We start from the raw sequence: 26,255 nt of genomic DNA, 5'->3' as shown, positions 1-26,255 counted from the left end.
GTGACACTGAAGACTGGAGTAATGATGCTGAGAATTCTGCTTTGCATGCAGGGATAAACTTTGAAAAAATTTTAAGGAATAACAACATCAATTTAACTAAATCAACTATTTTTGAATAATTCATTCAAATTATGTTTAATCGCACTGTATATTATTGCATGTAGTCTGTGAGGACAGCTCAATAATAAGATGAGTTTTCTTGCTATTATTTGACAAATGTTTGGTCTGTTCCTCACACTAACCTATCACATCTATCACATATCAGAAGACTTGAAATACAGCACACAAGTCATATGCACCACTTCTATGATATGATCAGGTTGAGAGCATCATTGGAGCAGAATTTTTAGGTGAGCTATATTTCTTAGAAAGCTACAAGGAAGCCAGATAAAAAAATAAGACCAGATCCAAAACATTCTGAAAACCTCAAAAATATGACACAAAAAGAAACTGACAAGGAACTGTGGTTTATGATTGAACTTATTGAGAAACACTGTTTCTTCACCTTCAGCCCTTCTCATGACCTTTCCTGACTTTTTGGCCTTTTGTTTCTTCCCATAGGTTGACTACTGTGAGAAACTCACTCACGGAAATATTTTATAAACCAGGCTGTGCATTATTTACACTCAAATCTGTTTACAAACAGCTGTATGTTATAGACCATATCCTTCCACTTATCACTTCTCCTATAAAATACCCAATTTTTATTTCGGTTACACTAATGAGGCCACAAGATATAAAACTGCTTTCCCCTCATTTTCTATTGTATACATTCTCTTGGCGACTTCCTTTTTTGTTATCTGCATCCAGAACACATACAGCATGTATAATTCACGGTGGAGTCACACAAAGGAGGAGCCAGTCCGCACACTGAAACACAACATGAATTCTGCTGGAGTCCAAACCTCCAAGACATCCAGACCATGACCCAGACCAAGATATGTCTGCAAAACAAATCCACCCTTACAAAACAAGATATATGGTGGTGCTGTAGGAGGAATGCACCAAATAACACAAATGTAGAATTTAGGCTTCAGCAAAAATAAATAAATAAATAAAATAAAATATATATTCAGTATAATATAATATAGTTGTATTGGTTTAATTATGCTAATTGTAAATTTAAAGTTTACTTAATATGTTTCTGTTGGGACCTTAAGTGGATTAAGTAAACTGAATGAACTATTAATTTGTTGGATGCATTTGTTTGTTTTTATTTTAGTTAAATTGAAGAAGCAGCAAAATATTTTTTTTGAGTGGGATGAAGGATGATGATTTATTTAATGGTTCTCCCACATTATTTGATTCATCAACTGAAGCAACTGAACAATGATTACTTTTTCATCTGCATCCTTTAAAATCCAATACACATCAACCTCCACATTTAAGCCCTAGATTTTGATTTTATGAGGCTTGAGAGCTACAATTGTTCCCAGAGGATGACATATCCGCACCACCTTTTGTTTGCATGGATCAATTTTAATAAGTAATGAAAATGGATTATTCCATGATTGAAATCCACATTGCGCCACAAATAAGACGAGTCTGAAGACTACTCTTTCCCAAGGTGAAAGGATTGAACATTTCTATGGCTCAGAAAGGGTCTTGTTTCCTCTGACCTTGAGGCGCTTCGTAAGGAAACAGTGAAATCTGGGCTGCTGCATAGCAAAGCTATTCTATATTAAAGGCAAAAACCTTTGCCTTCCAACAAAAATGTCATACCAGTAAAATGAAATTTTAAGCAACTTCCCTCTCTCTCTCTCGTAATGATATTGCACAGGATATTGCTGCATGCAGAGACACAAGGATTATTGTGTTGCAGGTCTGCAGAGAATGTATGCTGTGAATCACAGCATGCTGAATATCAAGGGTTTAAAGTTCCTGGTTTCCCAAAACATAAGACCTAAATAATGCAGACATGAAGAATCTCCTGTCAAGCACAGTTGTCTGAAAAACAAACAACAATATCTGTTACTGTCCTTTGAACACTTTTTTGGGAAACCTTAACGCTACCCTCCACGACTTCATAGGTTGTCTATACAAGCCTGTGGCATGATTTTTATGTGAAGGACATTTTTGCCGGAAAATCCAAAGGATGTGACGGTTACGCGTGCTCCTGAGAGTCTCTTTTCCGTTCAATGACACATAAAACGAATGCTTACAATGTTCAGGATAATGTCGAAAGAACCCTTCTGTACATGCTTTTTTTTGCTACGGGAGTTATTTCATGTATGTTCCATGTGCAGCAGCAGCATGTCTATGAATGTACAGCATCAGCAGCGTATAGCAGACCTATTCCACAAAGACCAAATACATTAACATTGCCATATCCATTACCATGCCAATCTGTCCGAGAGTGGTCATGACAGAAATTTTGATATTGAGGAAAGTGTGCAGCACATATTTACATACTCATCTTCCGTCGCTCTCAGCACGGATGGCATCAGGATGTTCATTCAACACACCGCTACAAAGATATTTCTAACTTTTTTTATAAGTGAAGAACAAAAAAGGACTTCGCTGTGAGTATATCGGGACCTTGAATCATGTTTTTGGTACGTTACGTGTGCAAGAGTGCGAGCATGAGCAGAAAGTTGCTGGCTGCAGTTCACTTAACGGCCACCGGTGTCGCTAATAACACGGGTTTCTGAATTCTACATTTAGCCTTTAAAGGGATAGTTCACCCAAAAATGAAAATTAAGTCATTAATTACTCACCTTCATGTTGTTCCAACCCCGTAAGACCTTCGTTCATCTTCGGAACACAAATGAAGATATTTTTTATTAAATTTGAGAGCTGGATCACTGCTACATAGGCACTAAGGGAGTGAAACTTGATGGCCCAGAAAGTCATTGAAGAAAATGTTTAAATAGTCCAAGTGACTACAGTGGCTCAACTATAAGTTTATCAAGCGACGAGAATACTTTTTGTGCGGAAAACCCCCAAAAATAACGACTTTATTCGACTATTCCTTTTCTTCCTTGTGGGCCTGAGACGAGAGTTCAAGAGATTTCCACGACGCATGCGCGAGAACTGAGAAGAGGACGTTCTTCTTCTACTACTTCTTGTTCAGTTCTCACGCATGCGTCGTGGAAATCTCTTGAACTCTCGTCTCAGGCCCACAAGGAAGAAAAGGAATGGTCGAATAAAGTCGTTATTTTTGTTTGTTTTTCCGCACAAAAAGTATTCTCGTCGCTTGATAAACTTATAGTTGAGCCACTGTAGTCACATGGAATATTTAAACATTTTCTTCAATGACTTTCTGGGCCGTCAAGTTTCACTCCCTTAGGAAGCCTATGGAGGAGTGATCCAGCTCTCAAATTTAATCAAAAATATCTTCATTTGTGTTCCGAAGATGAGCGAAAGTCTTACGGGGTTGGAACAACATAAAGGGGTGAGTAATTACTGACTTAATTTTCATTTTTGGGTGAACTATCCCTTTAACATGTTAATTTGAGATAATTAAGAAAGAGTACAGGGCATTAAAAATTATACATTGCAAAATGTATTGCTGTGGACTGCAAAACAATATCAAAATTAAACAAACAATATATTTTGTTATATTTATGATTTTTACAATATCTTTTTTAATGTAATGTCTGAAAATATCTCCACCTGGGGGTCTTTAATCAGCAAATTTTAACATATGCGATCAATTTTACTAACTAATCAGCATTTCATTTTTAATCAACTGGCAGCCCTAATATTATTATTTTTACATTTGCCTTTTTTCCCTTTTTTTATTATAGAAGACTGAATCAGCATCACAACCTGGTTCAGTGTAAGGTCAGTCCAACTTGGGTGCTTATCGGGTGCTCTTTCATTTCCGGCTTTTACAGTTAATTAAAACCTTACAAGACTGATGCAAATGGGGTATTAGATTATGGCACACAAAAAAAGAATAGTCACTGGGAAGAAATGCATTAGAATGAAATCTTTATGCCATAAATTAAGCCTTTAGTTCAGCTGTAACAAACCTATTCAGTGGGGCGTAATTCAATCTGTGCATTTAAGCAGAACTTTGCTGACTACACGGCTAGCAACTGCTGACCGGTCATATATCATTTGGTTTTAGCAAACACTTTATGTATCTTTATCATTTAGAAGCCCTCGTGATATGTTTTGTACTAACTGCAAGCCTGAAAATATGTCTGCCTAAACATCCTTCCTAATCATCAAAATGTGCAGCGGTAAGGGGTGATCGAGGCCAAAAAGCAAGCTGTACAAAAACAATTGTATTTCTCATTTCTGTGGTAAAACACTCCAGTGATCTATCTGTCTGATCACTGAGCCTATTCTGGGAATACAAAATAAATCATAGATGGAAAGGTAATAATTGGGAATAAACTGCGTCTTCAGATATATTAAAATATATGAAATATGAAAGGCGCTGGTTGTCAAACATCATGAGTGTTACAGAAAAGTGAGAGAGATCAAGTCGTAATCTAACACTAATGATCTGCCTACTGTTGTCCTCACTGACGCACTCTTCATAAATCAGACATCAGTCTCATAAAACACCCCCGCCATATGTGCGTGTGTGTACTTGGCCTTCAGCGTGGAGTGTGAGTTTATGAATTTAGTAAAAATTGTTTATGGTTTATTCAGTAATGTTACACCATGTCCTAACTACACGTGACCCAGCGACACGAGATAAAAGGTATCTTTTCCATGTTAATCAGAGTTTTTGTCCTAACCAGCCGCGACGGCGACACGCGACGATTCTATTTCAGAAACGGTTTTCTATTTTTCTGCGACTGGAACAACAGACACAAAGTGTGGCATAATCTCAGGTACTGTTTATGTGCTTTATTTAATGTAAAAAGCGTGTAATGTGACTGAACATCATTTAGTGCTCCCAGCTTTGTAGTCATAAAAGCAACAATGGATAATTTACCTCAGATCTTGAAATTAAACAAATGGAAACATGAGCGTTCACTGTGAACAAACAAGTGTATTCTTTGACAAAGATTGTTTTAGTAACTCAGTGGCCTGTGCATTTAAATAATGTTTAAATTCTGTAATATTTGTGCATTTGATAGCCTACTTGTCTATTTTCTTGTGAGTGCCGTCAAGTTTACTCTGTGGTGGGGTGCACTTGCCCCGAGAGCCCGCCCACGCGCTGTTCTGATTGGCTGTGGGTTTAGACCTATTTTTTACAGTCTATGGGACAGACAAATTATTTGTCACTGGAATCGTATCGCATCGCGTCTGGTTAGGACACGGTGTCAGGGCCATCAATGATCCTAGTCATTTTACAACACATATGCATAGTTCAATACACGTTACACTAGATGTTGTGAACAGTATATGACAGTTTGATATAGGCCTAGGTTTCAAAATGATACAGTTGTGCTTTCCCCCCATCTGATTTTCTGTATTTTTGCCTATTTTTACACTGAATGTTGTCAGACCTTCAGACAAAACCTATAAATAAATAAAAGTGATGCGTCATGAACAAAAGCCACAACAATGACACACTCCTTCATTCATTTTTTAAAGAAAGTTATAACATACTGTGCAGTATCCTGTTCACACCTTTTGCATAATTGAGACCATTTCAGAAATTCAGACGGGGCAGATACTTTTTCAAGCATTGTAGGCACACTACAGAACACAAAATGATATTCACATTTATTCAATAATTATTTAATATTATCCAAGTTTTAAATTATTCTGTTGTTTAGCACCAACTCAAGAGATTTTTTTTTATTTCCTTAAAAAAAGACTTGTCATTATTCATTCAACCCCAGCAGCCGATCATCTGCCGGGTTATAATGAAGTTATGCGATTATTATTTTCTGCATCATTAGAAGTGTAAATTGTGATTCGTTTTTAAAGTGGATGTTGTCACGTAATATTGGATAAGGATGAAGTCATCTGAAGCTGACTTTTGGTGAACTGACACACTGGTCACTCTGATTGGAAATGAAATGGGGAGGCCACAGATTTCAGAAATGGCTTGACCTCTGACTGTCGCTTCTGTTACCCAGAGGCCTTGAGCAGATCTGCAGAAATTCTGAGCACATGCTGCCCACACAAGGATTAGACATCCTAAGGGAACAAGCGACAATGAATTCCCAGTAAAGGGATAGAGAGAAAAGAGGATGGAGGAAGGCTGAGCACATCCGCTGGACTCAAGGGGACCGAAAGGACGAATCATGCATATAATAGCAGCAGCACAAGCAAAGAACACCATTGTTACATCACATTATTACATATTTATGTATTCTATATTCTAAATTTGATATCATACAGTAATTAGAAGTAACAAAAAAAAACTCATTTAAAAATAAAAGGTCTATAATTTAGACTGACAGAACATTTACAACATATGGGCAGTTACATCAAAAGTGTAATTATGTGTTCACCTCTCTCGTCTAAATAAAGCAGTGATATTCATCTATCCCAGCAATCTCCAGCTTCAATGTTGGGCAGCTGTTTTCCTAGCCATGGTTGAAACGGGGTCTACACTTGGATGGGTGAAAATAATTAGGTGCTTGTCATGAGAAAGTGTGTTGTGGCATACCACTCTAACACTGGGCCTACAGTAAATTAAATCTGGAAATGCCAAGTATCCAATTTCTTACTGTTGCCATTATGGTCACCCACCCATATCCATTTATCAATTTTACCCGGCGACGCCTCATTGCTGTACATCACACCACCGTCTGCTAGGAATCTGTAAACAGCCTCAGTGCACAAACTTCTCGTAGGGAGATGAACATGGGGACAGAGTCAGACGTGCAGAGACAAACACAAACACACACATATACGCACCAATGCAGATGGACGAGCAAAGACAGATACAAAATGACTGCGCATACACTGTATGAAACTCTACACCTGCAATACAGCAGCCTGTTTAATAAATGTTTCCTTAGCTTAACCTTATTTTTAGATTTATTTGAACAAAAATACAGTAAAACAGTAATATTGTGAAATATTATCACAATTTAAAAGAACTGCCTTCTATTATATTATATTTTAAATTGTCATTTAGTCCTGTGATGCAAAGCTGAATTTTCAGCATCATTACTCCAGTGTCACATGATCCTTCAGAAATAATTCTAAATATGCTGATTTGCTGCGCAAGAAACAAAATTATCAAAAATTATGGCTAATTAAGTGGAAAACGGTTGAGCTGCTTAATATTTTTGTGGAAATATTGCTAATACAGAGTTCAAATGAACAGCATTTATTTCAAATAAAAATCTTTTGTAACATTATATGTCTTTACTGTCACGTTTGATACATTTTAATGTGTTCTTCCTGAATAAAAGTATTAATTTCTTTAAAAAACTTGCTAACCCCAAACTTCTCTGAAAACAAGCCTAGTCAAGCAATATTATGCACAAGTACAAGTTTACAAGTATATGTTTTTGTTTTGAGGATAATTCTATATTTTTTTTACTGAACAACGTGATAATAAAATACCAATTAAAATTATATTTGCAGTTAAAAAGTACAGCATACACAGTAGGCTTTTTTTCTTAAAAAAAAACTAAAAGACATGGTACTCAGTTTCATGTTGTACTTTTTACGGAGACAAAGGGTCTCGTCTTTTGGAGACTGCTTAATTCATCTTTTTACTGTAATGCATATCTGACATTAAATGACATGATTATAGATTAAAAGGTTGATATATATATCACATTTAGAGTCTTTCAACAGCATTTGAACTGATATTCTAGCTGGGCTAACAATGAAATTCTATCCAGGCCATTGCTTTATAGCTCTAATGAATCGGCATTAAAACAAATAAATCATGACCTTTCAAAGCTATTTTAAGAGTTTAAAGTGGAAAAGACAGAGGCATCTTCAAAAAATCTTTTCTTTCTTCTCAAAATACTTTCCCTTCATTTAGTGAGACAAGACAAGTGAAGCGAGGGGATGCTGCTTTCAACTAATCAGAGTAACTACCATTAGTCAGTGAGAAATGACACCAAATTGTCCTGAATATTTGAAAGTATAGCATCTTATTTGAAAGATTACAGTCTTTAAAACATGATAATGATGTGGGGGGAAAATATGTGATGGTCACGTGTTTGCCATCAAATAAGAGCATCCATGTCTTTTTTTCTTCTTCAATTTAATTAGTGAAATCATTGACTGCAACACTCTTCTGCTGGATCCATTTATCCACAGTAATTTAAAATATGACATTTAGCTGACATTTATTTCTGGCTGCTGAGTCTTAAGCGAGTCTGCATGCTACAAATTAATTAACGGTAGGGGACAATATGACAGGATTTCACACATTTAGAATACATGTTGAATTTTCAAAGAGTTGTCGGTGACAAAAAGCCAAAGATCGTACATTGACAGCACTTACAGGGGAAATTTACCAATTTTGCTCATTATTGCATGTTGTTTTAGCACCGATTCACTAAAGAAAGTAGAATTGCCTTTCTTTTCAGCAATAACATACCTATTTACTATAAACAAATAAAATAATAGTAGTTATTATTGTTGTTATCACATTTATTACATATCATTTTAATGTTTTTGAACAAGATAAGAATAGACTTGCTAGTGTTTATAATAAGAGTTTGGAGTTTGTTCTAATAATAATAATAATAATAATAATAAATTGATGTGTTTGCGCTGAGAAGAATGAGACCTTGTCCACACTAATACATTTTCATTTGAAAACTCATCTTTTTCTCTCCATTTTGGCCTTCCGTCCATTGAGACAATAAAGTTTTTGTCAATAAAGACAGCTTTTTGAAAACGCTCTCCCAGGTGGATAAATTTGAAAAATGTATGTCCTGCGGTAAAACATGATGACAGTTGCGTTTTAGACCGTGCGATTTTGAGTGCCACCTGGACGCAACACTGAGTAGTGGGATATTTTGCTAAAAAATGATCGTGCCAGAAGAATAGAGTGAGAACTTTATTACATCTGCTCTCTCGGCATCATCTTGTGAACGTTTAGTGTGTTTTACGCATGCGCAGTACGGTGATTTAAGCATTTTCAGATGTTTCAATGTGGATGAGCAACTTTTGGTAAACGCTTAAACGCTAGTGTGGACAGGTTTTCAAATGTATCCAGATTAATGTAAACATAGCCTGACAATGACTTAATTTAAAACTGTTTTAAGCACAAATAGCATCTGGTTGAACTGGGTTGTAAGTGTTTAGTCAATAAGGCGCAGGTTTTTGCACTGAAATACCTCAAACAAAATTTGCACAACAGTGCCACACATTTGTTAGTGTATATGACAGCATGTCCATAAAAGTATAAAAACCTTGAAACATATGTTCAACAAAATGAATACATGTTTGATCCTACTTGTGCTGCCTTCTGCTGAATTCAAAGATCAAAGAGCCAATTTCAGTTCACACCGAGGCCATCACTGGGAGAAAAACGCCCGTGCCCCTGAACTCTGCCTGAACTATGTGTTGAGCGATGCTTTCTGTTCTGATGATGCACAATCCTCAAGACAGATCAGATAAAAGACTTACACCTGAGCCGGCTTCCTCCTGTCCATTATCATCTCGCTGACCCTGTTAACCCGCTGAACCGTACGGGTGAACTTTCATTAAAGGATTTCTTTACTCAGAAATGAAAATGATAGCTCTGTGTGAGAAAAAGACATACATTTCAGTCTGTTTCTCACACAAATCTCCTGTACGGACTAATTTTATGATACTTTTATGGTGCATTCTGTTTGAAGCTTGAAAGCTTTGGTCCATGTTCATTGTAATTGCATGGGGAAAAAACGACTGGCAAATTCCTCCTTGTGTGTTCTACTGAAGAAAGAAAGTCATAACAGTTTGGAACGACATGAGAGTGAATACATTTTAATTTTTGTGATGATGATTCCTTTAAAATATGTAGCTCATTCATTCTGAATAATGTCTTTGTGTTCATTTTGGCATCACTTGAAATAACCTGTTGTTTTAATGGTGCATTTTAAATGAACACATAATCAGTTTATGGTAGACAACCCTATTGCTTCACGGCTGGAGGCTTGATTGAATCAAAGCCTTGCAGAGAGTGTTAATGCCATGCACACTGAGTCCGAAATTCGCATCCGAAATTTTCGCACGTAAAAAAAAAAAATTCCACCTTACGTTAAGTCATTCACTCTTGCACACTGCCTCCGAAACTTTCGTCCGTCATAAAAAAAAATCGGATCGGGTTCGATTTTCTGCGTTTTTCGCATCCGTAGCAAGCAGTTTGAATGGAGTTTGAATGGTGTTTTGACAATTCAGAGCCACCGAATCACGAATATGAAAAACGCATGCAATATTTTCGGACTTCAGTGTGCAATGGCCTTTATTTTGTCCGGTGAAGCTTATGGGAAAGTTATAGCAAGAGGAGATACTGTCAACACAGGTGTTTTGTTCATTACCTGACATTGATATTTACATGCAATGCAGCTAGTCTCTAATATAGAAGCCTGAAGCTTCTCCTACTATGAATAAATGCTTCATCCACATGCCTGAGGTGCACTTGTACAGCATCAGCAGATTTCAGGCCTGGGAGGATAGCCGCGAGTTAATTTAGGCAAAATCATAATGTAGAAGCTCTAAGCTCAAAATTACACTGCCAGATAGTCATTTCTATCAAAAGCATGTCTTTAATGTGATAAATACCCACATGCATTTATATTCTTACTTGGTGACACTCACAGAGATTATTTTTACTGGACCTCCGTCACTCACTAACAAAATTCCTACTAACTTCACCTGTGAGTTTGCTGGCTCTCATATCAAACCATCTAGTACTGTTAAAAATCTTGGTGTAATCTTTGACTCCTCTCTATCTTTCCATTCTCACATTAAATCTATCACTAAAACAGCATTCTTTCATCTATGCCGCATCGCTCAGCTCCGTCCCTTCATCAGTATCTCAGACGCTGAAACTGTCATCCATGCATTTGTCACATCACGTCTCGATTACTGCAATGCACTTTTCATTGGCCTATCTGCTAGCTCCATTTCCAAATTGCAATACATTCAAAACTCTGCTGCCAGAATACTCACCCACACCAAGCGTTCTGCACATATCACTCCAATTTTGCATGATCTTCATTGGCTTCCTGTGGCTTACCGTATTAAATTCAAAATTCTCCTTCTCACTTTTAAATCTCTGCACGGCTTGGCTCCCCCCTATCTCTGTAATCTGCTTCACCCCTACACCCCGACCCGCTCTCTACGATCCTCAGACTCTAGCCCTCTCGTCGTCCCTCGGCATCGCCTTGTTTCGATGGGGGGCAGATCATTCAGTGTTGTAGCGCCCAAAATGTGGAACTCTCTCCCCCGATCACTCTGTTCTATTAACACTATTTCTGAATTCAAATCCATGCTCAAAACTCACTTATTTTCTGAATGTCATAACTCCTAAGTTGTACTTTTTTTTTTTTTTTTTTTTTTTTTTCTGTACCACTGTCATCTACCTACCCTGTTGTTTTGTCTGCTGTCTTGTTATTATTATTACAGAAACAGTCATTTTAATAGTAGTAATTAATTTAATACTTTTTCATTTCACACTAGTCTCTGCACTAATGGTGGGGATTTTCCACTAATTCTTTCTGCAGTTACATCTTGACAGTCATATAAGTGAATCAATGAATCATTCACTAGCCGATTTGTTCAAAAAATGGTTATTCATTTAGAAAAGAAACAAGTGACTGTCCTTATGAGTGAGTAAATTAAATATTAGCTCAATTGATTCATTCAAAAATGTTGATTCATTCCGGAACAAAACAAATGACTGTCTTTATGAGTGATATTGAATCGTTAATTTGAATAATTTGTTAAAAAAAACTGATTCGTTCAAGAATGATACAAATTTTGTGAGTGAGTCATTGAATAGTTTTCTCAATAACTTAAAAAAACACTGCTATATTCAATAAGGAAAGATCACTAAAGTGTTGCGGAGATGTGCAATGACAGTGGTTTTGTTTGGAATTATTTTTGTTGACTAAGCAAAAACAGACAAATTAACTTGCAATATTGAGCCTAAAATATAAGACATAAATTAATAACTTCTTGTTTATTGATTTATTTATAGGAATGTGTGGGGATGTGCAGTAGTCTCTTATGCCCACCAGTGCTACTTTTATTTGATTAAAAATATAGTAAAAGAGTAATATTGTGAAATATTATTACAATTTATTTATTTTTAAATGTATTCCTGTGATGGCAAGCTGAATTTTCAACATTATTACTCCAGTCTTCAGTGTCACATGTGTTAGTTCGTAAGATAACTCCACGTTTAGTTGAAACATTTCTTTTTATTCCGTCACTCATGTGCACCGAGGAACAACCCCCAACACAAGTTACTCTTCTTCGCCAACCGAAGAAAGGTGCTACTCACCACACCCCCACAACAGTGCCCCCTTATGGCGAGATATGCCGCCAAGATAACAAACAGGAGTAACAATCTCCCTCTCTTTAAAAAAAAAAACAACAACAAAAAAACGACCAGCTAACCTGTCATGGTGTATTAAATATGAACAACAAAATAACAAAAGGTTATTAGTAAGGGAAGGGGGAACTCATGCTTGAGTTCACTTAACAGTCCAGCATCCTTCATAGAGAGCCTTAAGAAGTGAGGTTGAGGAAGCTCCCTTTTTTGTAAGACAGTCTGCAAGTTGATCTTTTGTTTCAGACCATAACACTTGATCAACCCTCTTAGTTTGGATCAGTTCTTTTATCGAACTGATTTCCAAACGCAGTCTTTTCTCAGCAACAAACTTAGTAGACTTCAGTGCATCAACAAGAGAGAAATTATCGGTGACACAGATTATGGGTACAGGAGAAACAGTACAACCAGCATTCAGTTCAGAAAACAGAGTTGACAAAAAAATGGCATTATCAATCCCCTCAGACATAGCAAGCGTTTCACCTGCAAGAGTGCTTCTGACAACTCTCTTAATTCTCTTAGATTGCCATGAAATAGGAGAAAACTGCCCATTTTCACCCATCAAAACGATGAAGTACCCACCTTGAGTACCCCCATCTGAAAGATTTGCAAATGATGCATCAGTGAATGTAACCATCTTTAAGTTACTGTCTTTCCCAAGCTGTTGAAAGTTCAACTGAACTGACTTGGTCTTGAGTTTACAGACTACCCTGTTAGCTTCATTAATGTTCTTTACTGTAGCTTGTTTGAGACAAGATGCCAAATTACTTGCATCAAACATGACATCAGGCCTGCTCTGTCTCGCAACCCACAGAAGTTGACCTATCTTTGACTGCTCGTGAAGGCGTGATATGTATGGGCTGTAGGTGCTGAATGTATGTCATTTGGTGTATTTGTACCTTCTTGCCCAAAGTCACAAAATCCACACCCACATAGAAAAAGTTATTGTGAGCTTCACGACCTACATTGAACTTTGATCTAAGGTAAGGTATGACACTCTCTGAAAACAGCTGTGAACCTCCCCATATGAAATCATCAACGTGACAAGCAAGTACACCAGTTACCTTCGCATCCTCATCAAGCCAGTAGAAAACTGCAGGGTCAACCTTAGACACAATACCTCCTGCTTCAGTCATAATGCTTTTAACTCTGTTATACCAATACAATGAGGCATCAGCTAAACCATACACACATATTCTTAGTTTCCAAAGTGTCCCTGAGCCATTGGCCTCCAGTGGTGGTTTGATAAAAATGTCTCTGGACAGCTCCATGCCTTGTAGGAAGGCAGATTTTATGTCCATTGAGTGAAGTTCCCATTGTCTTTGACATAACACTGCCACTAGAAGTCTCAGTGACTCTGAGGCACAAGTCGGCGAGTCCTTTTGCAGCTCAGAAACTTGTAGCTCCTCAAATCCTCGTGCAACAAGTCTTGCTTTGGGAACTAATCCATTTTCAGTCTCTTTCAAAGTGCACACCCATCGAGTGGAGACGCACTTTTGTCCTTTGTCTTCAACTTCTTCAAACACCTCGTTCTGTCTCCAATTTTGTATTTCCTTTTCTTTTGCTTCATCAAAAGACACATCCTTCGTCACAAAAACATCCTCATGTGTATCCGAATTTGGAACCTCTTTCTGGACACGAAGATCCTCTAATTGTGACAGATCTGCTGATTCACTGTTACCAGCTACCTCCGCAGGCTCAAGTAGCTCCAAGTTATACCAGTTCTTATATTTTCCCTTGGCTTTTCCAGCACGTCCTAGCACCTTCGCTGTTTGTGAAACACCACTTGCTTGGTTTCTAAATGTCACAATTTGTCCAGTCTTTATGTTAATGTTTCCAATGTCTGATCTCTCTGCTTCTGCATTTTCAACAGCAGGTAAAGGATCATTCTCTGCGTTTTCTACATTTTTCTCTTCTTCAATGATGTCCACTGTACGTTGTCCTTGGTTATTCTCCTCAGAGACAATCTGAGGCTCTTCATTTTCATGAGTAACTTTTCTTAACCTCAGTTGGTGCACTCTGACACAGGTGCCTCCATGTCTGACAAAAACAACTGCACTGTCCTGTCCGATGACCACTCCAGGCCCTTTCCATTCTGGACAGTCCACTCGTTTGTAATAAACCTTATCTCCAGGTTCGTATCGCTCGTCAGTGGGCCGTAACTGTTTCTTTAGAGCTCTCCGTATCCTCCGAACATTCAGCTTCTGTAAAAGCCTTTCTTGCAGCATGCAGGGCTGAAATGTGCTTAGCAACCCATTCACTCTTGGTAGTCCCCTCTAGAGCCGGTGCTTTGTCTATTAACACTGAGGGCAGATTAGGATTCTGCCCGAACACCAGCTGATGTGGACTGTACCCATGGACACTTTGCATACAGTTCTTTGCCATCAAGGCCCAGTCCATTGCAGTGCTCCAGTCACATTCAGTACTAGCTTTCACTTTCATTATGATCTCAGTTAAGGTTTGATTATGGCGCTCCAACAGCCCATTGCTCCAGGGGCTGTAGGCAGGTGTTGTCTTAACTTCAATATTAAAGTTCTCGGCCATGTCTCTCACTTCTTCATTATTAAACTCGCCACCATTGTCACTGAATAGCTTTTGCGGTGGGCCATGTACACTGATCCAATCGTGGATAAAACGCTTGACAATTTCAGAAGCCCTCTTGGTGGTGAGGACACTACCAGCACTAAAACGAGTAAACTGGTCAATAATGTGTAGGTACCAGACCCCTGGCTCAAGCTCGTGCAAATCTAGAGCAACTGTTTCATTATACGTAGATGCCAGTGGTAATCCGACAGCAGGTTTTGGTTTGGTTCTACAATATTTCTGACACGCTTCACATTGATTTATGATCTTTTGCAACAGGCTGGGGCATTCTGCGTCCTTGTTGCCAGAATTATTCATCAGTCTTTGTAGTTTGTCTGCAGAGGCATGCCCGAACTGTTTATGAAGCTTTTCCAAAACTTTCATCTTCTCACTTGTGTTCATCTTGTCTGTGATTGACAATATTTCATCTTCAACTGTTAATATCTGATCAGAGTGAGCAGGATTTTTATTTTCATTGTCCACAATGTTCACACAATAATGTCCAGAGCTTGTAAAGTCTAGTTTGACCGGCTGGTTGAACATTACTGCGCTGTCATTTTCCATATTCAGAACGGTCCCTGCCCTTTTTAATGATGTCTTACTCAAAAGCAGGGGGATGTTTACAGGTACCACTTCTGTTTCAATATTACACTTCATGTTGCCAATCTTTGCAGGAATTTTGACTCTTTTTCCTGAGTAAACTACTTTTCCATCTCCAAACTTGAAAGGCCTGTGACTTTCTGTTTCTTTCATCATCTTTACACTTTTCTTCTGTAACACAGTACTGTAGTTGTCAAGCCACTCTTGTCCACAGACTGTCCTAGTACAAGCAGTGTCTATTGTTGCTGAGCCAAAACATTCGGTCATGAATATTTCTGCATCTGTCGGTGATTCTTTGGTGTACAGAGTAATATTACACTCTTCCATGTCAGTTTTATCTTCTGTAATCTTAACACTCTCACCTTTATGTGGACAATCTTTGACCCAGTGATATGTACTTTGGCACACTGCACATTTCGATCGCCGTCCGTACTTATCTAGCGGGTTAGTACCGGGCTGTGGAGTTTTCTGATGAGCGCTTTGCTGCCAGGACTTACTTTTTTGCCGTCGCTGCTCTGTCACAAACACGGACTCCTGGCTAATACTTTGTGCTGCCGCGCTCGTTTTTCCGCCAAATATTCTCTTCAGAGCGGACTTCATCGAGGCATAAGTTAAGTCAGTGCATGCAGTTAGAGCCAACTGCCTATCCGTCGCATCCAAACACGCAGTATCCAAAAGCTTAAAAGCTAGAACTGCGTCGGGTAGCTCCATGTTGTACTTTTTCATCCGAGAATAGCGCTGTTCAAAATCAATAATATAGTCCGTCATGGACACGTTCGCTTCTTTCATAATCCGGTCGAAATCTGAGTAAGCATCGTAGATCCTGTCCTTTTCCTCTTTAAGGAACAAAGCATCCACTTTCGCTAACAAGGTGGTCATTCCAGTGTCTTCATTTAGATCATCTACCGGAATTTCCATCGCCGTATCCCGCGCCCTTCCTGATAGCGCCAGGGCGACGGCAAGAGCTTGTTTTTTTTTTTTCAAATCGGTAACTCTGGTCCAAATGTTGACTTCATTCTTCCAGCTTTCGTAGGGTTTTCCTTCTTCAAACGTTGGTGGAACCCTGTAGTTAGCAGCCATCCTCTGCTACCAATGTTAGTTCGTAAGATAACTCCACGTTTAGTTGAAACACATTTCTTTTTATTCCGTCACTCATGTACACCGAGGAACAACCCCCAAAACAAGTTACTCTTCTTCGCCAACCGAAGAAAGGTGCTACTCACCACACCCCCACAACAGTGCCCCCTTATGGCGAGATATGCCGCCAAGATAACAAACAGGAGTAACAACATGATCCTTCAAAAATTATTCTAATATGCGGATTTGCTGCAAGAAACATTTCTTATTATTATCAATATACATACATATATATATATATATATATATATATATATATATATATATATATATGTTATATCACATTATTTATATTATTATCAATATATATCCAGTATACACACACACCCAACTGTGCAATTTGACAAAATAATAATTTGTGAAGCCACTTCATCATGGCTAGTCTAATAAAAATAACTCAAATCCAGATAAAGTCATAAAGCCGGATAATGACATGCGTATGGTGTGTACTCCCTCATTTCTCATCTTAATTAAGGAAACACCTGCTGTATGGACAGCAGCCAGTGGCCTAATTGTGTCAAGACTCTGCTTTCAGAGAGCCCTGCACAGGGTGCGACTGCACAGCAGCAACTGTGTGTTTGAACAGGGATCAAATACTAGTGGCCGAGAAAGTTTTGCCCCCTCTCAAAGGAATGCAATAGCCTTGTGTTCAGATACCACAAGTCATGCCCGGCCGATACAAAGCGCGAGAGTCTCTCTGTCGTCTTTCATCTATAAATACCAACCACAAACCGCTGCACCTACACAGCACGGCACTCACACAGGGCCATCGGAGGGGGTCGAATATCAGGATTTCTATAAATAAACACATTGAAATTGCATTTTTTGCCGCATGAAGTAGTGTATTGAACCCATTTGATTTAACACTGCAATTTATGCATGAAGCAAGGTGACGAATGAGGCTGGGTAAAAGCATATGGCCTTAATCAAAGCCACCTGGTAATTCACCTCCATTAATTCAGTGCTATATAAATAGAATATCACCCCTAGCTTACATTGTTATATATATAGGTGTCACGTAAAAATGGCCAACATGCACAATATGTGCACTTTTAAAAATTACCAACCGGCAAGAACCATAATTGCACAATAAATGCGATACTAATTGACCTTTGTGTCATATGCCTAAACAAACGTAACGAGCAGTATGATTGAATGTTAATGAGCTGCGTATATTCTACACTGAAAACATCTTTCAAATGTGACGACCTCCATGCCCACTGCTTTGAGTGGGCTTGATAGAACGCTTCACACAACTATTAACAGTCTTTCTTTGCTTCCTTTTCCACTCTGTTAGTTCTTTTTTCTCATTTTTTCCTCATTGTCTTTTCTTAGGGTTAAAAGGACATGCGAATGTAGGAGAGATGAATTGAGCTGTTTTTATGACGCCTTGAGATTGCAGGTATTTTGTTGAAAATAAATAAAAACAGCCCATTTACACATTTCAGATCCACTTGTAAAAAGGTGCTTGACCTTCTGAGCCACTGAAAGTATTGTTTGTCAGCAGTTTGTGAAATGAAACAAAATTATTTTGTTTGGAGACAGATGCAGGTAGCTTGGCTTTGGACTATTTGTCCCTCAAAGACCCCCACCTTATGAGAGTCAAAAACTTACAATTGTCCACATCTGTGGCAACTGTGAGGGAATTTAAAATATAGATATACTGTATATTATATTTATAACTGTGATATTCTAAATGTAATATCACATAATTTCAAATTGTATATGAACTATTTCATATTTTATCTAATGTAATATTTAAAAAAAAATTATATGTAAAATATATTTTGTCCTTTTGACAATGGGATTTGTAGCTCCAGTATTTAAAAAAAAAACATTATATATTAGATATTATGACAATTAGACTTAGCAATTTAAAAATAAAGAAAAATAAAAAAATTCTAAAGAAATATTTATTTTTATTAAAAAAAAATGATATATCTTTCTTACATATTAGTGAAGAACAGCACAGGTTACTTCCTAAATCACCGAATTTTCCACTAATGAGAAAGTCTTACAATTCGAGAAACAAAGTTATCTGATGTTTTTTTTTTTTTTTTTTTTTACTCACATTTGGGAGCTTGGCAAGTGTTTATTTTGGACTGGTATCAATTGCAGCATGTTCTATTCTAATCAGAACACAATTTTTCCCATGATCTTTTAAAAGGATTATTTTAAAAATGCACACATATAATTGGATTTAGAATCTCTTAATCAGGTTTATCTAGACATAATCTAATGTTTTGAGAATGTGAGCCATGGGAAGACCTGAAAGACAGTTGCTTCAGAGCACCATAGGAGCCTAATGCAAGTATATTCATATTCTCAGGCTGCGGGCTCCTCTGAATCCAGACTGCGGAGTGGTCCACTCTGCGTGAACTCTAATTAAACTAAGACACTCCGGCGAGACTTCCCATGCAGAGACATGTTTGCGTGTTGATCCCGGATGCTGGAGATTTTCACACACCTCTCACCTCTCTGAGTTTTGAACCTCGGGGAAAGATTTTAATCTACAGCCTCACACATCTGAAGTAGAAAATAGGAAAATGCTATCATGTCACATGATATGTCTGACAGTTTCATCTTGGCTGAAAGGTATAGTTCACCCAAAAATGAAAATTATATCATAATTTGCTAACCCACCTGTTGTTTCGGACCTGTATGACGTTATGTTGCCTTAGATATTGCCAAGTTATGAATGGATGGAATGAATGTTATGAAAGGACTGTTTTTTCAGTAAGAAACTCTTCTTAGAATCCAGACCTCCTGAGCTGAGGCATATCAATTAAAGAATCAGAAACTAAGTGAATTTAGCAAGTGTCAATAACTTAAAACCACATCCTGTCATAATTGTTTCCAAATTTGTAAGTTGGAGGACTTGAATACAGCATTACATCTCCTTTTGTGTTCCAAAGAGCAAAGAAAGATAAAGGTAAAAGTTTAAGATAAAGGTTTGGAACTACATGAGGGCAATCAAACAACGCATACAAGTACAAGTTAACAAGCAATATTGCTTGTTACTTACTTGTTATATACATACTTACATATATGTATATTTATATAAACTTTGGCACAATTCTTATTATTATCAATGTTGAAAACAGTTGTGCTGCTTAATATATTTGAGGAAATCATGATACATTTTTTTCAGGATTATTTGATGAATAGGAAGTTCCAAAGAACAGCATTTATTTAAAATAGATTTTTTTTAACATTATGGCATTAACATTTACTCTCTCTTTTTATCCATGTAATGCACCCTTGTTTAAAGCTGCAGTCCGCAGTTTTTCCTCTTTGTCGCCATCTCTGTTCGAAATCTGCAATTGCAGTTATTCGCGGAATTATCAACTTTACGTAGGTTGTGCCTCGGCACAGCACAGCGCGGATGAACACAATGTTTGAGGAGAGTGTGCCGCGGTCAGTCGCCGCGCTGGTGTGGATACTGTCATTCACAATCACAGATTATTCTTTTTGGAAGTATGACCAACATAATAATTTTCACCGGAAAATGTCATCTGAACAAGTAAGTAACATCCACTTTTGTTCTGGTTCTGACATAGCAGTAAATCGCACTGATCTAAAAATCGCTTATCATATCACGCAAAACCGTGTTTTGGTTATGTATTTTCTCAAGTATGTATTTTGGATCATTTTTAACCCCAAAAAAAGCTACGGACTGCAGCTTTGATAAAAGTAATTCTTTCTTTTTTTTTACTATTTACAAGTGACAGATACAAAAAAAACGGTAACGCTTCCTTTTACAGTACAGTACTTACGTGTACTTACAGTGTACTTACCTAGAAAGTACTGGCTAATATAAGGTAAGTACCTCAAACTTATACAACAAATACAAATAAATGGAAATGGTATTCTTATCTATATGCAATACACAGTACAACACACTTACTGCTAGACTGCTGTGAATTGTTTTAAAAAAATATTAGGGATTCGCTTATGATACACTTCAGGCAGTCGCTGATGGGTCAGAGGGGTTAAGCACTCATCAAATTATTGACAATAATGATATCCTAAATGGAAAGTCGAGTTTGTTAATGTTCTGCAGAGGTGGGGTTAAAATTGACTTGAATAATTGCTCCAAATTGCCTTGTAAATCTAGCAGGGCTGTAAACGAGTATTGATCTTGTTTAAGTGGTGTGCAAAGTGAGCTCAATGGCAATCAAATTAGGCAGGGGAACGGTAGGAAATGCATGTGCTATGATGTAGTTCTTTATAATCCCATTGACTGCAATAGACCGTCTGAAAGCAATACAATTGACTGACCTGTGACTGATCACATCCTTTTTTTGGCAGCTGAGAACTCTTACTTAGGCTCTTTGCATCAGTATCACTGTAATTCTGTACTAATTACCTCATAATGGAATGTCCATCACTGAGATAATTGTAAAAAGGGCTAAAAGGTCTAGACTTTACTTTTTTAAACACAGCATTAACTGTCTGGGTTTAGGAAATGTCAGTTTACTTCCACCATGTTCCTGTCAATGTAAGAAAACACTTGGTGCATTTTAATTTCTCTTCGCCTTGTTAAACATATCAGCAAAGTTATTGCAAGAACTGCATATTTTTAGGAAAACATCAAATTAGACAATTGTGGAAACATCCACAGCTGCAATTGGATAGTTAAGGCTGAATTCTTATGTGATTCATTCTCTTTCATGCACAAGGAATCAGTCTTAATGAACAGAGATATGCCCTCTCCAGGGCTCGTCATATTTCTTTTGAATCCTGTTGGCCCACATTCATACAGACACTCAAAAATCCCCACAAGTTTATCACCAAGACTCATTCCTGAAATTATTGTGTAACGTATCATTGCTCATGTATTACAGTGAAGATTATAGATAACCATTGACTGTAACTTCTCTGAAATATGATAGTATTATACAGGACTGGAGAGTCATATAGTTATTATAGTCACAGACTAGAGCCCTCCCAGTCCTCTTTTGAATGGTCGTCAATGACGAAACATGCTCATTGGGTCCAGATAGTGTATCTAAACGGCATCTAAAGGACCAGAAGGGACTAATGGGGTCATGATTATTTGCCATATCTTGACCCCTTGGTTCTTATTAGTCCAATCATCAAAATTAGTCAAAAGTCTAGTTTTGACTACAGTTAAATTTAAATTAAAGGGTTAGTTCACCCAAAACTTAAAATATAAAATGAAATAGTCCATGGGACTACAGTGGTTCAACCTTAATGTTATGAAGCGACGAGTATGTGCAAAAAAAACAAAAATAATGACTTTATTTAACAATTTCTTCCCTTCGTTATTTTTGTTGTTGTTTTTTTGCCCACAAAATATATTCTCGTCGCTTCATAACATTAAAGTTAAACCACTGTAGTCGCATGGACTATTTCAACGATGTCTTTTCTACCTTTCTGGCCCTTGAAATTGGTAATAACGTTGCAGTCTATGAGGGGTCAGAAAGCTCTCAGATTTCATCAAAAATATCTTGATCCGAAGATGAATGAAGATATTACAGGTTTGGAACGACATGAGGGTGAGTAATTCATGATAGAAATGTCATTTTTGGGAGAACTAACCCTTTAAACTGAAGACAGATTGCATGAACTAGGAATTTTCAAACTGGAGTCCAGGAAGTCTACTGACAATTTGAGAAATACAATAATTACAAAATGTATTTTAACTGTAAGAAATAAAAAGACACTTTTGAATGGTTTTCTGGGGGGGAAAAGATGTACACAAATACTTTTGAACTAAATGTAAAATGTTTCTCTTATAATCTCACATAAAAAAAAAGAAGCTATACTAACTTTAACAATATTTAAATAATTTACTTGGCTTTAGTGAATAATTTAATTTAGGAAATTTTGGATATTTTTTTTTTTTTTGCCAAGTATCCTGTGAACCCTAATTAAAATTTTAATGACTGCAGCAAAGTTTAGTAGCAATATTAAAAAACAAAACTATTTTCTTCTTTTCTAAAATTGAAAAACCCCACAAGCCCTCAACAGTTTGAAATACCTCTGAGCCAAAACTTAGTTTGAACCGCAGCCTCCCTGCCAATGATTCAGGGTCCACAGAGACAGCTGTCATTGACTGGGCGGGTTGGATCAGAGGGTATGGAGAGACAGATCAATCAGCAAAGGAGAGATGAAACTGAATAGACTCCCTTTTCAGGGCACTATTGAACTGTTATTTAGCTTCCCCACCAATGACTGCTTACACAATCCCTTAGTCAATAGTAACGTAAGATTCAATCATCTCAGGTTAGTCATTCCCTAATTAGATTCTAATGCGCCAAAGAGCCCTACTTTTTTTTGAAAAGGTCTCAAATGTAATGCATTTAGAGAAGTTCCACATATCTATTGTTTGTGTCTTGTCAAGCATTTAAGCTCTAGGCTCATGTAAATGTTCAATTACTGAGGAAGCCACTGAATTCTGTCTCTGTGATCTGACAGGAATGACAACTTACATGAAAAGGTTACTGTAAAAGTGTGTAAAAAGTCTGTTTTATTTGTATTAAGATTATTTCTATTAAAACTGAACTTGACAATGTCTCTGAGGGAGTTAACACAATAAACAAAAATGCATGCCTAGCCATAAATGCGTTTAAAAACATTTCTCAGTAAACCCAATTGATTTAAAATGAAATGTTAAATACGGCATCAACAAACAGCAGTGAGGTTGACAGGCAAATTTCCTTTAAGACTTTCTGTAGAGTTTTTTCATTGACCCACATTTCCGAGAGATAACATTGCAATATCTCCCCTGCGTATCTCACAATCAGTACAATATCGTCCTCATGAGCTTCTGTGCTCAGCTAACAATTTCCCGTGTCGCGAGATGGAAACAGACAATATTAGCTGCTTTGATGGCTCTGCAGGGAAGACACAGTGAGTTTTAAAGCCCACTTCACCGCATGCTAGCACTTCAAATAAACCGGAAAATGGCAGTAATCAAACACAGCGTTAGCTCTTGGAGAGGGCAACTGTACTGTATGCTGGGACATCACCTTGCCAGATGAGTCCTCTGGTTGTTTTACTGGAGCTGCGAAATTCAATAAATAATTACTGGTACTGTATGCAGGTTTGTTCTGATGTAGATATATATAAAAACGCTATTATGCATACCAGACAAGTAGTTGGCGATCACTGTGTAAAGACTACGTGCCTGCGCACATACGCATTCTTTTACTACGGTGCACTAGAGCCGAACGCACATGCCTATAGACACAAATGACAATTTATAATATTTTTTTGTCCGATTTTCATTCTAAGGATGTAAATCTTGATAATACTGTATTATTACTTTGTTCTCCTCTGATATAAAGTCCCTTTTTACTTCCTTTAAAGGGGTCATGAACTGGCTTTTTACAATTTTTTATATTGTTGTCTGAGGTCAACTTATGACGTTCGCTTGGTTTTTACATTCAAAAACATCAAAATGAATAAGTAATAGGCTATTTTCTACCCTAGTTTTGAGCCTTGCTCAAAAACGCTCGGTTTTTATGGGCGTCTCGCATTGAAGACTTGGAAGTAAACGCCCACTGCTGTGAGTGGATAACAGTTTTGCATATTATAATGAGTTTTGTGTAATGCGCGAATCGGTGGGCGGGGCTAAACCGGCCGTGTTGAAGTAGGTGTCGATCTTCTTCTGCGGGGGTGGTGTTTTATCCTCTTTGTCGTCATAGTTCCCCACTTTGAAAAACGAGTCGTTTGCTGAGCCTGGTGTCAATAAAAGCTTTTATTGGACTAACAAGGACGTTTTCAGTTCTGAAACTTACAGGATATTCTTATAATATGATGACCTCTTAGATGTCAAAAGGTCAAGGAAAATTTGATTTCTCAGTTCATCACCCCTTTAAGAAAATGTCAAAACCTTTGAACACAAAGGCTTAGAAAAAAGATCTAAACAGATTCGCGTTGTTGTAGTTTACACAGAGATGATAAAGGGTGTTTTTTTAAAAAACTTGCACTTTAAAACCCGTTTTCATAAGTTTGCGGTTTCAGGCCACCGAAACGCAGTTGTCGTCTAAATGAACGGATTTTAGTTGATGCATTTTATGAATAAAATGAATGTTGATGAAACTGTAAGTTGATGAATAAAATTATTTTTTATTTGAAAACGATGTCGGTAAACGGCCCCTCTGTCTGTTCCTTTGTCTGTTCTTGTACAAGTGGTGGCTGTGTGTTTGATTCTGTGTGTTCTGCTCCTCTCATGTTAATAAGGTTAATTATCTGAACGTGCTTCTCCCGAACTTTGTTAATCAAACATTAAAATGTGCTATTTATTATGCATTTTGATGTGCTGAATTAAAATATGTATCAATTAAAACAACAAGATATTTAGGTCTATGTATAATGTGTAGATAGTACCTGTCACCTTTCCTGTTTATGTAACACTTTAAAAATAAGCAAAATGGTTATATAAATCTAATTTATTATGAAACAAAAGGCAAAAAACTATTATGTACATGGTTTAATCCTAATCAGTGTCTACTGGGCGCTTCTTGGCTTGTCTCTTGTATTCATTCATGGGCTCAATTTACTCCATTTGAAGTTATCTGCAGTTTACACAACTACGAGGCATCTCTGCTCTCTTTGGCAAACACACATCTGTCCCTTTGCAAAATCGAACACTGACTAATAAGAGAGAGCACAACGCTGTATGACAGGGGTGCAAAACTCCGTTCCTGGAGGGCAAACAGCTTTAACCCTAATTAAACACACCTGATCCAGCTCATCATGTCCTTCAGGCTAATTTAAAAACTACAGGTACAGTGTGTGTGTCTGAGCAGGGCTGGAACTAAACTCTGCAGGGCGGTGGTGGCCCTCCAGGAATTGAGTTTTGCACCCCTGCTGTATGATTTCTAGAGCTGATATAGGGCAATTTGTTCAGCAGAGTGATGTAAGCTTTGTTACGGTTGGATCATCCATGACTTCTAGGAACAATGATACAATTCATATCATGTACTGTATGACGCAATACCAGCTTCAGATTGCATTGCATTATTCATTGTTTTGCCTTAAAAGCAAGTACTTTCCAAACTCAGTTATAGATTTATTCATAGATCCAGTCAAAGATGTATTTTAGTCATTTCTGGTTTAAATTGAGATCCCCTCCCTTTATAACTCACTTATTCTCCGCCATTCCCAAATCATGGGTCGTAATACTGACTCGATAGCATATCAGCAATTTTAAGCATAATTTTTGTTCTCAGTGAACCAGAATTAGTAAAGTTTGACTACATTTATTACAGAAGCATTTTGGCTGTAGACCAGTGTATTTAAATGCTTAGTTTTATGGTCAAAGCTCTGTAGTTTTCATTGTGGTGGCAAAATATATAATGCAAGGAAATACAAAAATGATTCAGAAATGAACAAATAAATGGTCCTCAAAAGCCTATCATAGGTGATTTTTCTAAAAAGTGATATATGGATAAGTTACTTCAGTCTAGTAAGTGTTTGTCACGATTATTCTTAGTTTCACCCTCATGGACTCTTAGTTTGTTTACCTTCAGTCACGTCTCCTTTGTTCTCAGTTTCCCGCCACTTGTTTCTTGTCTCCTAG

At 37.4% G+C, this 26,255-nt stretch overlaps 1 protein-coding gene across 1 annotated transcript in view; it reads right to left on the bottom strand.

Annotated features, from left to right (window-relative positions):
* Window positions 1-26,255, bottom strand: part of si:ch211-269c21.2 (carbohydrate sulfotransferase 8) — a 56,847-nt gene that overhangs the window by 11,199 nt on the left and 19,393 nt on the right. The gene's annotated exons all lie outside the window — the stretch shown is intronic.

The sequence above is a fragment of the Rhinichthys klamathensis genome, unplaced genomic scaffold, assembly GCF_029890125.1.
Source record: "Rhinichthys klamathensis goyatoka isolate OS25496 unplaced genomic scaffold, OSU_Roscu_1.1 h1tg000310l_1, whole genome shotgun sequence".
In the NCBI taxonomy this organism is placed as follows: Eukaryota; Metazoa; Chordata; class Actinopteri; order Cypriniformes; family Leuciscidae; genus Rhinichthys; species Rhinichthys klamathensis.
This window is presented reverse-complemented; position numbering and strand designations above follow the sequence as displayed.